This window comes from Bos indicus x Bos taurus, chromosome 9, assembly GCF_003369695.1.
Source record: "Bos indicus x Bos taurus breed Angus x Brahman F1 hybrid chromosome 9, Bos_hybrid_MaternalHap_v2.0, whole genome shotgun sequence".
NCBI lineage: Eukaryota > Metazoa > Chordata > Mammalia > Artiodactyla > Bovidae > Bos > Bos indicus x Bos taurus.
The window spans coordinates 45,532,911-45,549,479 of NC_040084.1; positions in this window are offsets into that span (position 1 = coordinate 45,532,911).

Sequence of the window (16,569 nt, forward strand, 5' to 3'; positions counted from 1 at the left end):
CTGGAGTGTTTTGCCATTTCCTTCTCCAGGGGATCTGCCTGACCCAGGGATTGAACTCCAGTCTCCTGCATTGCAGCTGGACTCTTTACCATCTGAGCCACCAAGGAAGTCAATATCTTTCCTTTAAATTTTAAAATAAGAAAATTAAGATTAGTATTTTAGTGTTGAAGTGGTAAAGTTCACACAAAATATGAAAATAGTTTTTTGTCTATGATAGTAAACTAAGAGGTTTAGTTATTTGACTGAAGAGTTTAGAAGCACCTCACACATAGTGAAATGGTAAATATCAGAGAGGGAAGCCTGAAAGAAAATGACTATGATTCATTATTAGAAGGGTAATTGTTGGGACTTTCCTAATGTTCTGTGTTTAAGACTCTGTGTTCCTAATGTATGGGGGCATGGGTTCAACCCCCTGTTGGGGAACTAAAATCCTGCATGTCACAGGGCAAGGTTAAAAAAAAAAAATCCTCTACTTGCATCACAAGAAGAGTAATCATTGCACCCTGTCTGGAGGAAGACCCTGGGAACACATCCAGTTTGGGAGAGCAAAGTCAGCAAAGCTCATAGAAAAGGGAGATCCCAAGACCCAGAATAAAAGTTATGACCAGCCTAGACAGTGTATTAAAAAGCAGAGACATTATTTTGCCCACAAAGGTCCATCTAGTCAAAGCTATGGTTTTTCCTGTAGTCATGTATGGATGTGAGAGTTGGACTGTAAAGAAAGCCGATCACCAAAGAATTGATGCTTTTGGACTGGGGTGTTGGAGAAGACTCTTGAGAGTTCCTTGGACTGCAAGTAGATCCAACCAGCCCATCCTAAAGGAAATCAGTCCTAAATATTCATTGGAAGGACTGATGCTGAAGTTGAAACTCCAGTACTTTGGCCACCGGATGCGAAGAACTGACTCATTGCAAAAGACCCAGATGCTGGGAAAGATTGAAGGTGGGAAGAGAAGGGGACAACAGAGGATGAGATGGTTGGATGGCATCACTGACTCAATTGACATAAGTTTGAGTAAACTCTGGGAGTTGGTGAGGAGCAGGGAAGCCTGGTGTGCTGCAGTCTATGGGGTCTCAAAGAGTTGGATAGGATGGAGTGACTGAACTGAACTGAACTGAAGACCCAGAAGTTGACATGTCTGCTCAACAGTATCCTAAGGATAGGCAGGGATAGAAGGACAGAGAACAAGGTGAGCATGCATACAAGAGGGGTGTTCTGTTAAGGGGTTGTGGTCTTACAGGGGCCATATGTCTTTGGAGATTAGCCATCTCCTTGTGTGGTATGTCAGTCAGAGTCCCAGTGGAAAAGAATGATTCATGGGTACATTTTCTAAGAGACTATTATAAAGGTGTGAGTAGGATGTCAGGAATTTCAAGAGATGGTACTAATGCCCAGAGTTCGCAGTAAAATTTTCACCACTCCCTGGGTAAGAGGTAGTCAGAACCTGGAAGGAGAAAGTTCTATGTATCAAGTTGCTTGAGAAATGCAGTGACTTTCATTTGAGGGCCCTAGCTAGAGAGAGGCCACCTCAGGAGAGGGAACAAGGGAATAAATGCTCTAACCTCAGTCTCCTCCCTCCTTCTGATTTCCTTCTTGGGCTCCCCAGCTAGAAGTCAGAAGTTCCATCATTTATTGAGATAATTCTTAGAGGTCACTCTATATCAGGAGGGCAAAGGGGCAAATAAAAAGTATTTAACAGAGTCACAGTGTTATGATTCTGTGCACACATGTCAGTTTTTAAAACAGTTCTCCTCACCCCACCCACCCCAGATTTGCTGATACCAGGAATGAAATATTATGGATAGAGGCCATAAGCACTCTGGCCAATAGAAAGAAATGTCTTCACTGTATGCCTGAAAGTAGGTGGTATAATTTACTTATAAGTTTGAGAAGCATGAGTCATTTGGATGAATCTTGTCACCTCTGTACAGCTGATAAAGCTGAAGTAGAATCATAGTGAATTTTCTAAAACTTATGACCTCTCAGGAGACTGGTCATCAGGTCTTTTCTTAGGTACACTTAAATCTTTTTTTTGTGTGTGTGTGTGTGTTGTGGCATGCTTTTTTTTTAAAATTTTATTTTATTTTTAAACTTTACAATATTGTATTGGTTTTGCCAAATATGGAAATGAATCTGCCACAGGTATACATGTGTTCCCCATCCTGAGCCCTCTTCCCTCCTCCCTCCCCATACCATCCCTCTGGGTCATCCCAGTGCACCAGCCCCAAGCATCCAGTATCGTGCATCGAACCTACACTTAAATCTTAACGTAGACCCCTTCCAACATGGGATGAAGATCAGCCTCGTAGATCTTCCTTCATATTTTCCCTCAAAACAGGTCACATTGAACCTAGTTCTATTCTGGAATTTTTAGTGTTCTTTGATCTAGGTGGTTAATAAAGCAAATTTAAAAAGTAAACGTAATAAATAATATATATCTTTGAATTATAGTTTCTGCATGCATAAACATGAAATTACTTCATAGATTTTCTAATGTGCCTCCAAAAATCCAGAAGTGAAGTGAAGTGAAATGAAGTTGCTCAGTTGTGTCCAACTCTTTGCGACCCCATGGACTGTGGCCTGTCAGGTTCCTCCATCCATGGGATTTTCCAGGCGAGAATAGTGGAGTGGTTTGCCATTTCCTTCTCCAGAGGATCTTCCCAACCCAGGGATTGAGTCTGGCTCTCCAGCACTGCAGGCAGACTCTTTAACACCTGAACTACCAGGGAATCTGGCCCAGAATATGCATGGAACTTTGTGATTGTGCTTTAAGTGAGATGTTGAATAAAGAGCCCATTTATTCATAAAAATGTGTTCATAACCTCGTGTTTTGTTTTAATGACATCAGTGTATATTAAGTTCAGAAGATCCTCAGTGCTTGGAAGTATCATTCTCCTCTCTTCCTGGTACTCCATTTTTTCTTGTTTTTGTTATAGTCTCATAGTTTTCTGGGCTCTGCTCATCTTTGTCAGTTTCTTTTCTCTCTGTTGTTTAGAATCTCCATTCTGCTGTGGAGCTTATCCATTGAATTTTCAAATTTTGGTTGATATATTTTTCAGTTCTAAAATTTCTTTTAGGTTCTTCCTTATTATATACTCTTTCTTTGTTGACAATTTTTACTTCTTTGCTGAAAGTTTCTATCTTATCATTTGTTTCAAGTGTGTGTGTAATTGCTCATTGAAACATTTTTATGATGACTATTTTATAATCCTTAAATTCCATCAAGTGTTGACATTGATTGATTGCTTTCTCTCATTCAAATTGAGGTTTTCCTGATTCATGGTGTGATGAGTGATTTTCTTTTTTTATTGTATCTTAGACATTTTGGATATTATATTTTGAGACTCTAGAGACTCTGTTTAAATCTTGTATTTTAGAAGGCCTCCTCTGACAACATGCCAGTGGGGAAAGGAGTCACTGCCTCATTACTGCCTCTGACAACATGCCAGTGGGGAAAGGAGTCACTGCCTCATTACTGCCAGGTGAGGTGAAAGTGTAGGCTCTCCACTTGGTTTTTCTTGACACCTTGGGAGAGGAGGAGGAATTAGGATTCTTCATGACCATCTGGTTGGTATAGAAGTTCAGATTCTACACAGACCAACATTGGCATCACCTTAGCTGGGAGGATGAGGTGTGCCTCAATAGCTCTCTCCATTTGGCTTCTATTGAAATTGTGAGGTGGAGACTCAGTACTGCTGGAGAATTACCTTCTTACCATCAGGTGGGATGGAAGTCCAGGCTCCCCATGTGGCCTCCTATGACACCATGGAGGAGGGACCTTGTTATTGCCCAATGGAGACAGAAGTCCCAGCTCCCTATCCATTCTAAAACCACATTGATAAGGGTGTTGAACACATTGTTAAGCCTGGTAAGGTTGGAAGAAAAGCTCCCACTCAGTCTTGCTAATAGGGCTGTGGGTGGAGTTGACATTTTTTTCCATTTTTTCCATACTCTATGCTGAAGTAGGGTTGTTCCCTGTCTTACTAAGCCTCCCTTTTTTTGATTTTTGGCTGAGAACAGTTTTGGTGGGGACCATTGGTGTTTCTGATATTCTAGCTTATTCATCTCCTAGTCTAGCATATACAGGGCAAAAAGAAAAAACACAGGAGACTCACCACTGTGTCATTGGGTCCCAATCGACCTTCTCCTTCCTTTCTTTTAGAAACTTATTTTTGTTTCATACAAAATAACCATTTTTTTTTTTTTTTTACCTGAACTGCAGTAGGAGGAATAAAGAAAAGTGCCTGATCACATTGTTTTAACCACCAGACTCATCCATGCCTGAAAGTAAGCTTGGGCTTTTCAGTTACAAAAGCCATAAATTCCCCTTTCATTTGTCAAACCATCTTGAATAGCTTTTCTGTTAGTTACCGCAAGTTCCCTTGGAGTGACACAGACATATGACTAGAGTCTTCTTGTATTAGAATAGGTGTCAGTCTTTGGAATGAACTACACTTTGGCTTCCTCTCACATGGATTTTTTCTTTTCTTTCTTTTTTTTTTTTAACAGTATCTCTTTCAACAGGGAAGGTTCTAAGACCCTAAAATTACTAATTGAAATATAGGCTTTCCTCATCCATAAGATCACCTTTATCCCATTATGTCAAAAGCCAAATAAATAAGGGTGATAGGAAATAAAACATTCTACCTTAGTAGCTTGGAGTTAGGGTCTGTGCTTGCTTCTGCCATAATGACAAGAGTAACCTAGGACAAGTCATTTGTTCTCTTTGTGCCTCAGTTTCTGTTTCTGTAAACTAAAGGAGTGGACTGTAGATGGTGTGTAGAATTTTCTCTAGCTCTCAAGAACCTCTGTGCCTATTAATGAAAATAGAAGAAAGTGAAGCAAAGCATTTGACACTTGGTTTCCCTGTGCTTTAGTGTAAAATGCCATAAAATTAAGGTTGACATTATTTATTGTGACTTACCTGCCCTTGGAATGCAAGAAAAGGTTGTTACTGTGCTAATACAATAGAGGGTGACAATTTTCTACAGAATACAGTATGATCACAGTAAGTAAAATAAGTAAATAGAAGATGTCTTGGCCATCTGAGGTTTCAGTGTGCTGATGGCATATGAAGTTTAAGAGCTGTCAAATACATTGATTTTTGAGTCAAAGTTTAAAAAACTATGCTAGAAACAATGTTCATTTAAATAATTTAATGCAGAGAGAAAAATGATCAAACAGAGGGCTAGATACATGTTTCTTTGCTATAATTACTCACAGTAATAATAACCTCAAAAATAGATTTTCATATTTTCTTAACTCCTGTGTGATTTTTAAAAGACTTCATGTTTTAGGAAGAATTTTAGATGCCCAGCTAAATTGAGAAGAAGTACAAAGATTTCTCCTGTATCCCCTCCCCCACTACAGATACATAGCCTCTCCCATTATCAACATCCCCCATCAGAGTGGTATATTTATTATACTTGATGAACCTAAATCCATACATCATAATCAAAGTCCATAGTTTACATTAGGATTCACTTTTGGTGTTGAACATTTCATGGTTTTGGACAAATGGATAATGACATATGCATCATTAGAGAATAATACAGAGTATTTTTGTCACCCTAAAAATTCTGTTTCTTCTATTCATACCTTCTCCCCCGCCGACCCCCTTGCAAACCCTGGCAACCAGTGTTCTTTTGACTGTCATAGTTTTGTCTTTTCCAGAATGTCATATTGTTTGAATGATATAGTGTGTAGCAATTTTCAGATTTGCTTCTTTGCTTAGTAACGTGCTTTTAAGTTTCCTCCATGTCTTTTCATGGCTTGATAGTTTATTTCTTTTTTAACACTGAAAAACATTTCATTGTCTGGATGTACCATAGTTTGTTTATCTATCACCCACCAAAGGACATTTTGGGTTGTTTCCAAATTTTGGCAATTATAAATAAGGCTACTATAAACATCTATATGGAGGTTTCTTGTGTGGATGTGAGTTTTCAACTCATTTGAGTAAATACTAAGGAACGTGATTTTTGGATCATATGGCAAGAATATGTTTGGTTTTGTTAAAAACTGCCGAACTGTCTTCCAAAGTGGCTGGACCATTGTGAATTCTCACCAGCAGTGAATGAAAATTTCTGTTGTTCCACATACTAATTGGCCTTTGGTGTTGTCACTGTTCTGGATTTTGGCTATTCTAATGGGTATGTAGTATTTCATTGTTTCCCTGATGACATATAATATGGAGCATCTTTTTCTATGCTTATTTATGGTCAGTATATTTTCTTTGATGAGGTGCATATTACAGTCATTGAGCAGTTTTTACTTGTATTGTTTTCTTATTGTCAAGAGTTCTTTGTATATTTTGGGTAACAGTCCTTTATCAGATGTGTCTTTTGCAATTATTTTCTCCCAGGCTTGTTTTATCATAGTCTTGATATGATATTCATTTGCCTATTCTCTTTGACATCAATGTGAGTCTCAACTTGTTTATGTGGTCCTCTTACATATTTCGAATATGGACCCAGTGGTGGAAAGAAACACTGGTGAAGGACTTTCAGAACACATTCTTACCCCTCTATGTAACTCCTCAAGTCATCTGTGTAGCTCCATGTCACCTTGAGGAAGTGTTTGCTTATCCACGTAGTATCCTCATGTGCTGGCTGGGCCAGTGCATAATTCTGCAAACCAGTATTCAGTCTCAAGCTAGGAACTGAATTTTAGAATTTATAAGGGAATGAGTTTTATGATGTTTATTTTCCTTTTATTTCAAAGACAGTCAGAAAGAACGTTATGGAATTCATGGAATTTAAGGTGAACAAAATACACTTTGAATTTGTGGCGAGTTTGAAGAGTTATTGTTGCAGTAAAACTAGTCTGTCCTACTTTATAAATCAAAAAACTTTTTAAAGGAAGGAATTCATTTTTGAATTAAGGAGAAATAAAGCAGAAGTTTTTCCTCACCAAAATAAGCCAGTGCAGTTGTATCACACCCGGGCAACTCTGGCTTGTTTTCTCAGATGCTATTCCTTATGGTTGCCCAATCTGGCTGGCAAGATGCTCATTTCAGTTACAGAAATCTTCAACTGAATACTCACCTGTTCCTTCCCTACCTTGTCAACAGGATGTCATTCAAGAGTGAATGTTGAAGACTGTTTAAAAAATATGCAATAAAATAAAGCTACTCATTCAAAAGAGTTAACAATAACAATTTAATTACTTTACATTTTGGCCTTTAAAAATAAGATTGGCTTTTATGGCAATTACTGGCTTGAACAGACATATAAATGTAATGGCTAATGCAGTGACAATTTATGTTTTAAGTTATTTTCTTCCTTATAATTATTAATTTGAGTGACAAGATTGCTAGCATCGCAATTGCCAATATGTTTTAGAAGGAAAGGTACAACAGAAAAAGTGCTCCAAAGTGTTCTAAAAATGTATTAGGTCCCTTTTAGCTTTATTAGAACAAGTAAGTGAATAATGTGATTTATATTTTATTATTCCTTCTCATAGAAAAGTAGGGAGCTGTTTTATTGAGAAGCATTCCAGATGAATCACAACATCCATTTCTTATTGTGATTGGATTCTTCTTTCGTTGGCCATTGTCTTCTAATGTATGGCCATTGTCTTCTCATTGTCATTTCCCCATCTGCAGGGACATGCATGACTTACAGCACCTCTGTCAAATCATTAAAAGTGTTTTCTTTCTATGCACAAGAAACTAAAGCAAGCATGAAGCTGGTGATGCTAATAGAGATTTGGGATTAGTGATTTTTTTTTTTTTTCAAGAAAGTCACAGGTTAGTATAACTGAAGGTAACTGTGTATGTTCAAATCAATGTTCTGAGACTTTAGTGGGGCATGCAAGCTGTCTTTGATTTCAGCATTATTTAAGAGGATTTGAGTTTTTAATTAAATTAATAGTGAAAGAGGTATTTAGATTGTCAAAAATGTTTTGACATCTTTGTTTATTAACAGAAATGTTTATTATCACTTGAAATGGTCTCTCTTGTTTTGCAATAAATTACAAAAGAGGGATATACAGCATAGACTGTATAGATGTTGAAAGGTGGAGGAGAACAGAGGCTATTCAGAAGAAGACAGAAAATGGACTTGGACAGTAAAGAAAAAACAAAAGACAGCAATTGACTGTGGAAACCGTTAGGGTCCTTTCTTCTTAACCATGTGAACTAGGACCTTGTATGTGTGTCTGTTAGTCGCTTAGTCGTGTACGACCTTTGTGACCTCATGGACTTTAGCTCGCCAGGTTCCCCTGTCCATGGAATTCTCCAGGCAAGAATACTGGGGTGGGCTGACATTCCTTTCTCCAGGGTATCTTTCCAACCCAGCATTTGAACCCAGCTCTCCCTTTTTGTAGGCAAATTTTTTACTGTCTGAGCCATCAGGGAAGCCCTGAATTAGGACTTTGCCAATCCTTTAATGGATCATTTGTCTCAGGAGAATAGACTCAAGTATCAACAGTTGTGGGGAGGTCAGTGCTTCCTGGAAAGCAGAAATGAATCCATCCTGAAGCAACAGAAAGTTTTTTGGGGGGCAGAGAGTAGGAAAAAATGGTATGATTGGAAAAGGTAGAGAGGTGATTTCGAAGCCAAGGGTAATTGTATCCTGTGAGCCTTTTGAAAGAAGGAATAAAAGCATGAGTGTTTGTGCATAATTTGAATGAATTTTCAGGTTATATTTTTTCATTATTTTTGGACCTTTCTTTATGATCTATGTTCTTACTGTAAGGTGCATGTGTTGCATGATATTTTTTATTAATATCTCCATGTGATAATGTATAGGAGACCTTGTTCAGTATCTCTGATGTGGCTGGGAATGCTGGGTATGATCACCTGGAATGTTCTAGGAATTTCTTGGGGAAGATTAATTTTGTATGGATCGTGTATGAATATATTTATTTCATTTCTAAATTATACTTTATTTTCTTTCAATAACTTCATCTTAAGCATGGCAAATAACAAGATTACCCTTTGATTTTCTTTCTTTTTGGGAAAAAATTCAAATATGTAACTTAAATACCACAAACATCTTTAAAATGCTTTGCAAATACATCCATTCTTGTGCTGACAACTATGACAACCTGTTACTTCATTTTTGTTAATTGTTCTTTGTATATATTAATGGAAAAAATCCTTGTCATGTTTGTTTATATAAAATGAGGAAGGGAGAGGAGTGAAGGAAAACAAATGGAAATAACATTTATTTAGTGCCTATTTGTTAGAAAAATTCATATATGTTATCTTATTTCATCTTCATGAGCACCCTAGGAGATTGGTGAAATCATCCTATTTTAAAAATGAAGAAACTCAGAATCAATGAACTTATATAACAGGGTTGCTACTTAAGAAGAGGGATACCAAGATGACAGGGCTATTGTTTCTGAAACAAAGGAGTTTTTAGAATGTTATGTTCATTCAAGGAACAAACTAGAAAAAGGGTGCTAGGAAAATTAAATGGATGTGTGGAACTGGCCCCAGGGTTTTGGTGAGGAAGACATATACGCAGACCTGGATGCTAGATAATGGCCCAGGAACTGATTGCTTAGTTCATGCATTAGTGCTCATTTCTGTTTGTTGATAAACTATTAGGTAGAGCAATTATTCTGGCCTTGATTGTAGGTGTCGTTATTGATGAAATTGGAATTATCTTAAATCTTTGAGTTTCACTGCATATGTTTCATAGCACTGTGAGCTTGTCCATGAACAGAACATAGATGTCTTCCTGAGTGGGCTCTGATGTACTTGAGGTGGGATCATGTTTCATTCATCCATTGTGCCTAGACATCTAGTCCATAGCCTGATATCTGCTAGCTGTTCAATAACTTTTTTTTTTGAATAATTTAAGGTATTGTTGGTGCACACCCTTTAAAAATAAACAAATAAATAGTCTTAGATGAATCTAAATCAAATTCCAAATTAAAAACTTGTTAATTGCTTTTTTCTGCTTAGATATTAGCTGTGCTGTGCTGTGCTTAGTTGCTCAGTCATGTCTGACTCTTTGTGAACCCATGGACTCTAGCCCACCAGGCTCCTCCTGGGGATTCTTCAAGCAAGAATACTGGAGTGGGTTGCCATGCCATCCTCCAGGGGATCTTCCCAACCCAGTTATCAAACCCAGGTCTCCCACATTGCAGGCAAATTCTTTACATCTGAGCCAATGGGGAATGAATACTGGAGTGGATAGCCTATCCCTCTTCCAGGGTATCTTCCCAACCCAGGGATGAAATACAGGTCTCCTGCATGGCAGGTAGATTCTTTACCAGCTGAGCTACCAGGGAAGCCCCAGATATTAGCTGACACATACATATTTACTGCCAACATCCTATAATCATTGTGCAAAGTCTTTAACAATCGAAAGGACTATTCCACAGTTCCCTCCCTTCCCTAACACTACAGTTTAGTAGATTTTGACAAGTATATTACATTATTAGAAATTTATTTCTTTTTCCTTCTGTTTGTTTTTAAAATTAATTTTGTGTCCCTATGATTTTCACCTTTGTTTCTAATAAGCAGTGAAAGGTTACCTCTTGAGCTAGAAAGACCTCTTTTGAATGTCTGAGTATTTTTAATATGTAACCTTTTTGATTCATGTATGCAAATAAAGCTTCAGAGTTTGCCTTTTTCTCATGTGCTAAATTTTCTTATACAATAGGTTTTAGATATGTTTTTTAAAATAATGGAACATGTTACCTGTAAATAAAGCTGGCATACTGGTATCTGAATAATACTCATTTAACTAAGTCAGATCTTGCTCTTTTGAGAAGAAAACTGGATTTAAGTTTCTTTCACAAAATCCTGCTGGAATTTCTTTGACTTTTCTTACTTCTAAATAGCATCAGCAGTATAAAATTATATAGCTGTGCTGGGCTTCCCTCATAGCTCAGTTGGTAAAGAATCCACCTCCATTGCAGGAGACCCTGGTTTGATTCCTGGGTCGGGAAGATCCACTGGAGAAGGGATAGGCTTCTTCTATCCACTGGGTCAGGAAGATCCGCTTGAGAAGGGATACTCCAGTATTCTTGGGCTTCCCTTGTGGCTCAGCTAGTAAAGAATCTGCCTGCAATGCGGGAGACCTGGGTTTGATCCCTTAGTTGGGAAGATCCCCTGGAGAAGAGAAAGGCTACCCACTCCAGTATTCCGGCAGGGACAGTGCCTTGGACTGTATAGTTCATGGGGTCACAAAGAGTCAGACACAGCTGATGGCCTTTCACTTTCACTCTCTTTTGCAGGTTGATATTTTTAATATGCTAATAATCTAAACTCATCTTTCTTTGTAATATTGATATTTACACACTTATTACAGTTTTTTTTGTAGTCAACATCTATTAAGTCATTATTATGTGCTAAGTGCTGAGGCAGGTCCATGAATTAGCTCATCATGCCAACATTAATGTAGAGAAATATGTGCTATCATTATTCCCACTCTACTAATGAAGGAACTGAAGCTTAGTGGGATTATGTTGTCCAATTTACATAGCTAGGGGATGCAGATCTAGGACCAAATCCCTGTCAATCTGGCTTCTCTGGTAGCTCAGTGGTAAAGAATCCGCCTGCAATGCAGGACATGCTGGCTTGATCCCTTGGTCAGAAAGATACCCTGGAGGAGGAAATGGTGACCCACTCCAGTATTCTTGTCTTGAGAATTCCATGAACAGAGGAGCCTAGCAGGCTTCAGTCCATAGAGTTGCAGAGTCAGACATGACTGAGCTCACACACACAAACACACACCATGAACCTGAATACTGTGTACTGGGAATTAATTCTGATAGTTACACTGCAAGTATAGGAGAGAATTTTAATGTATTGCCATGACATTACACAGACAATTAGATTATGATACTTAGCTCTAAAGTACAGTGTGAAATTGTTCTGACTGATTCATTTTGTACTTTTAGTTGATTATTTATTCATTTATAATATTGTATGGTTGTTTCCCTCCTCCCCTCCTCTGGAAATGTGGTGTCTTTGGAGCAAAAGAATCTTGGCTGTTGTATCAGATGCGATACTTTCAACTACAAATACATTTGTTAAAACTAAATGGCTTAGGATGGGGAACACATGTACACCCGTGGCGGATGCATGTTGATGTATGGCAAAACCAGTACAATATTGTAAAGTAAAAAAAAATAATAATAATTAAAAAAATAAATAAAGTAGATTAAAAAAAAACTAGATGGCTTAAAGAATAAAAATATTTATTATCACACATAATTGGAAGCTTCGAGGTAAAGTGATTCCAATGTTGGATGACCGAGAAGCTCAGTAACATCATCAGGAATCCACGTTTTTCCATCTTTCTGTCCTGTCACCCTGTGTGTTGGCACTTGTCCTCAGATAACATTGTTTCAAGAGGGAGGCAGCAGCTCCTAGCATCATTACAAACTCCAAATGCAGAAAGGATCGTTTTCTCTAGTATATTTTGTTCTACAGTATGAAAATTATTTCCCAGAAGTCTCCCAGCTTATCCCCTTCGTATTACTTTCCTTATTGTATCATATGAGTATTTTATTTTGTTTAAAATCTTTTTTATTTTTGGTGGCTCTTCTAAAATTGAAGTATAGTTGATGTACAATATTATATAAGATTCAAGTATACAGAATAGTGATTCACAATTTTTAAAGGTTTTACCTGGTGGCTCAGGCAGTAAAGAATATGCCTGCAATGCAGGAGGCCTGGGTTTGACTCCTGGGTTAGGAAAATCACCTGGAGAAGGGAATGGCTACCTACTAATGTATTCTTTCCCAGAAAATCCCATGGACAGAGGGGCCTGGCAGGCTACAGTTCATGAGTTTGCAAAGAGCTGGACACGACTGAGTGACTAACACTTTACTTTCATTTCATTTATAGTTTTTATAAAATATTAGCTATATTCCTTGTGCTATATAATAAATGCTTGTAGCTTATTTATGTTATATATAGTATACTATGTTATACATAGTAGTTTGCTATTTACTACTATATATACATATATAGTATGTTACACATAGTAGTTTGTACCTCTTAATCCTCTACGTCTGTTTTGCTTCTCCTCCTTTCCCTCTCCCCACTGGTAATCACAAGTGTGTTCCCTTCATCTGTGAGTCTTTTTTTGTTGTATTCACCAGTTAGCCTTATTTTTTGGCTTCAACATATAAGTGATATCATACAGTATTTAGCTTTCTCTGACTTATTTCACTTAACATAATGCCCTCCAAGTCCATCCATGTTGTTGAAAATTGGCAAAATTTCTTTTTTAAATAGTTGAATGCATGCGTGTGTGCTTAGTCACTCAGTTGTCTCCGATTCTTTGTGACCTCATGGACTGCAGCCCACCAGGCTCCTCTGTCCATGGGATTCTTCCTGCAAGAATAATGCAGTGGGTTGCCATTTCCTTCCCCAGGGGCTCTCTCTGACCCAGGAATCAAACCCGCATCTCCTGTGGTTCCTGCATTGACAGGCAGATTCTTTACCACTGAGCCACCAAATGGTTGAGTAGTATTCCATTATATATATATATATATATATATATATACTGTTGCTAAGTTTCTTCAGTTGTGTCTGACTCTGTGCGACCCCATAGACAGCAGCCCACCAGTATATTTAACACACACACACACACACACACACATATATATATATATATATATATGGCTTCCCTCGTGGCTCAGACAGTAAAGAATCTGCCTGCAATGCGAGAGACCTGGGTTTGATCCCTTGGTTGGGAAGATACCCTGGAGAAGGGAATGGCAACCCACTCCAGTATTCTAGCCTGGAGAATTCTATGGAAAGAGGAGCCTAGCAAGCTACAGTCCATGGGGTCGTAAAGAGTCGGACATGACTGAGTGATTAACATAACACACACACACGTATATATACGCTACATCTTCTTTATCCATTCATCTGTTGATGGACACTTATGTCGCTTTCATATCTTTTCTACTGTAAATAATACTGCTGTGAACATTGGGGTATATTAATCTTTTCAAATTAATAGTTTATTTCTGGATAAATACTGAGGAATGGAACTACTGGGTCATATGGTAGCTGTATTTTTAATTTTTTGAGAAACCTCCATACTGTTTTCCATAGTGGCTGCTGTTGAGGCTTCTTGACAGAGGTATTCCCTCCAAGAAAAACATGGAGTGCTCTTGGCCCCTATTCATTATGTTGAGTGCTCTCACAATTAAAACATGCTTGGAAATGTTTGCAAAAGTGCAGGCATTTATATCTGTTTCACATATAAAAGAAAGTCAGTACATTGGTTATTTTCTTTAAAAAGTCTAAGAAATTATAAGCTTGGATATTTATAAGCAGAGTCTCAAGGTAAATAAATATAGCCAAGTGTTATTATTGAATTTATCTACAAATAGGAAGTTCCTGAAGATTTGACAGGCTTATGAATAAATTTATGTGTGTATATGTATATATGCATATATAAAAATATATACATATTTTTATATGTTTTCAACTACTTTGCAAAGGACTGTTGGGGCCAGATCTATGGAAATATTCAGTGGTAGAGTATAGTTTGAAATGTTTGTGATGCATGTTAGCAAGTCATTGCTTTTTCATGGGCAATGAAGCACAAGCTTAGATTGTGTCCAGGATGAATACGTTCCTTGAATTTTAAAATCAAAGGTTCTTGCTATTGCTTGCTATCCCATCTTCTTGGCAGCTTCACCTCTGCATTGTGATGTTTGCCTATGCTGTTCTGAAGTCTAATACCTAGTTAGAGGCAACCATGTTACTATGACTTTAGTGTTCTAAGTAGCTGTTAGTGGCAGTTTGGTTACAATGAGAACCAGAATGAGGATGATCAAAGATTCTGTTATCAGGAGTTGAGAGTGCCTGACACATTTTGAACAAAGTCTTGGTTTTCACTTTCATTCCTGGCAAGTAATTTGTCATTGGAGTCTATGTGGATGATCTTTTGAACACATCCACCTGCAGGTCATGGGGAAAAATGATGAGTGGAGGAGATTTTACCTCTTCATGAAGTCAGGGAATAGGGATTAGTAATAGTTCCACCTAGTTTAATTTACTATTTTGTAAGTCTTGGAATTGTTGCAAGCTTTATTCTCTGTTACTACCAACATTGAGAGTTTGATGTGACAGACTGGAAAACTCAGGAAGAATCATTTAAGCAATGTGGATGTGAATTTAGTAAGATATTTTTCATCCCACAGATACCTGTCATTAAACTTTGTAGATAATACTATCTGTTGCATGCAGAAAAGAGTGTTGAATAAGAAAAAAAGTAGCTTTTGCTTCAGAAAACTCATTGTCAGCAATAATCAATTACCTTCACAACAAACATGGAATTAATGCAGGATGATATACTCCAGTCACTACATGGTACTCTGATAGAATTTTAAACATGCTTCTGATTTAAATTATGTATTAATTGGTTCAGGCACCAAGTTGAAAGGCCTGGCTCTAATGATAAAGCCAAGTAAGCAGCCTGATTAATGAAAGGAGCTGGGAAGAATTTGCTACAGAAGCTGAAGCTCTTCGTCTGGTAGCTGTAATCATTGTAATTTATTATGGGAAGCTTCTTCCATGGCCCTGAGTCATAGCTGTTATTCCTTCTGTAAGAATATGTTGACTCACATGTTTAAAAGATTATCCAGGGAAAAATGTTTATTTTAAAATGGAAAAAAGGAAAATATTATACTCAGTTTATTATGAAAATGAGTGGGAAACAAAAGATGGGTTGCACAATGGTATCTATATCTGTATTTGAAAGTTTGATTCCAAATAGAACAATAGACAATGCATTGGATTACCACTGTGTATGATATTAAAATGTTGAAAACATTCCATTATTCTTATAACTATACTAAGCCCTTATTATTCTTATATTGTGACTGAGACCATAAAAAGAATAAAAAACACAAGAATACTTAAAAGGAGCTCACAAAATACAAAACTGGAAGGAAAGTATGGACATCACAGTTGTTCTTGATCTGATTGTATAGAAATATAGTTTGTAATGGAAACACTTTAACTGTATCTTCCTCTCCCCCTCCCAATTGCTTGTTAATTTCTCTAGTTCATCTTATTTAAAAACATACTTCAGCTGTATCTATAACATAATATTTTATAGTTGTGTTTGTAACATTAAATTGTCCAATGCATTTCACATTTTGGGTCAAGCGGAGGAGCTGATTGAGAAAGAGGTAAATGGTTTGGTGTGGTTTTGCCTTTGCTGCTGCCCTAACAGTAGAGTTGGATTCTCTTGCACCTCTCTTGCTCACATGCTTTCATCTCCAGTTTGTTTCACATTAACTCTCCTTTTAGAAGAATACATTTGCCAGTGTCTTGAAAGTTCCTGTTCTGTTTTCCAACACCCAGTAGGATCGAATCTCTCTAGGCTCTGCCTTCACTAAAGCCAGCATCACTTTTGGCTGGCCCTGCTAAGTTGCATTTAGCTGCCAGTCTCCATCATTCCTTTATAGTGAGGTTCACATCATTATTTTTCTAGGCAGAATGTATAACAATTCATAGTAGTGAGAGATCTGTCTCTGGGAAAATTCCATTTGAGTGAGCAAATTCCATTTGAGTGGGAAAATTCCACTTGAGTGGAACATGAAATTATAAAGGCATGAATTAGAAATCC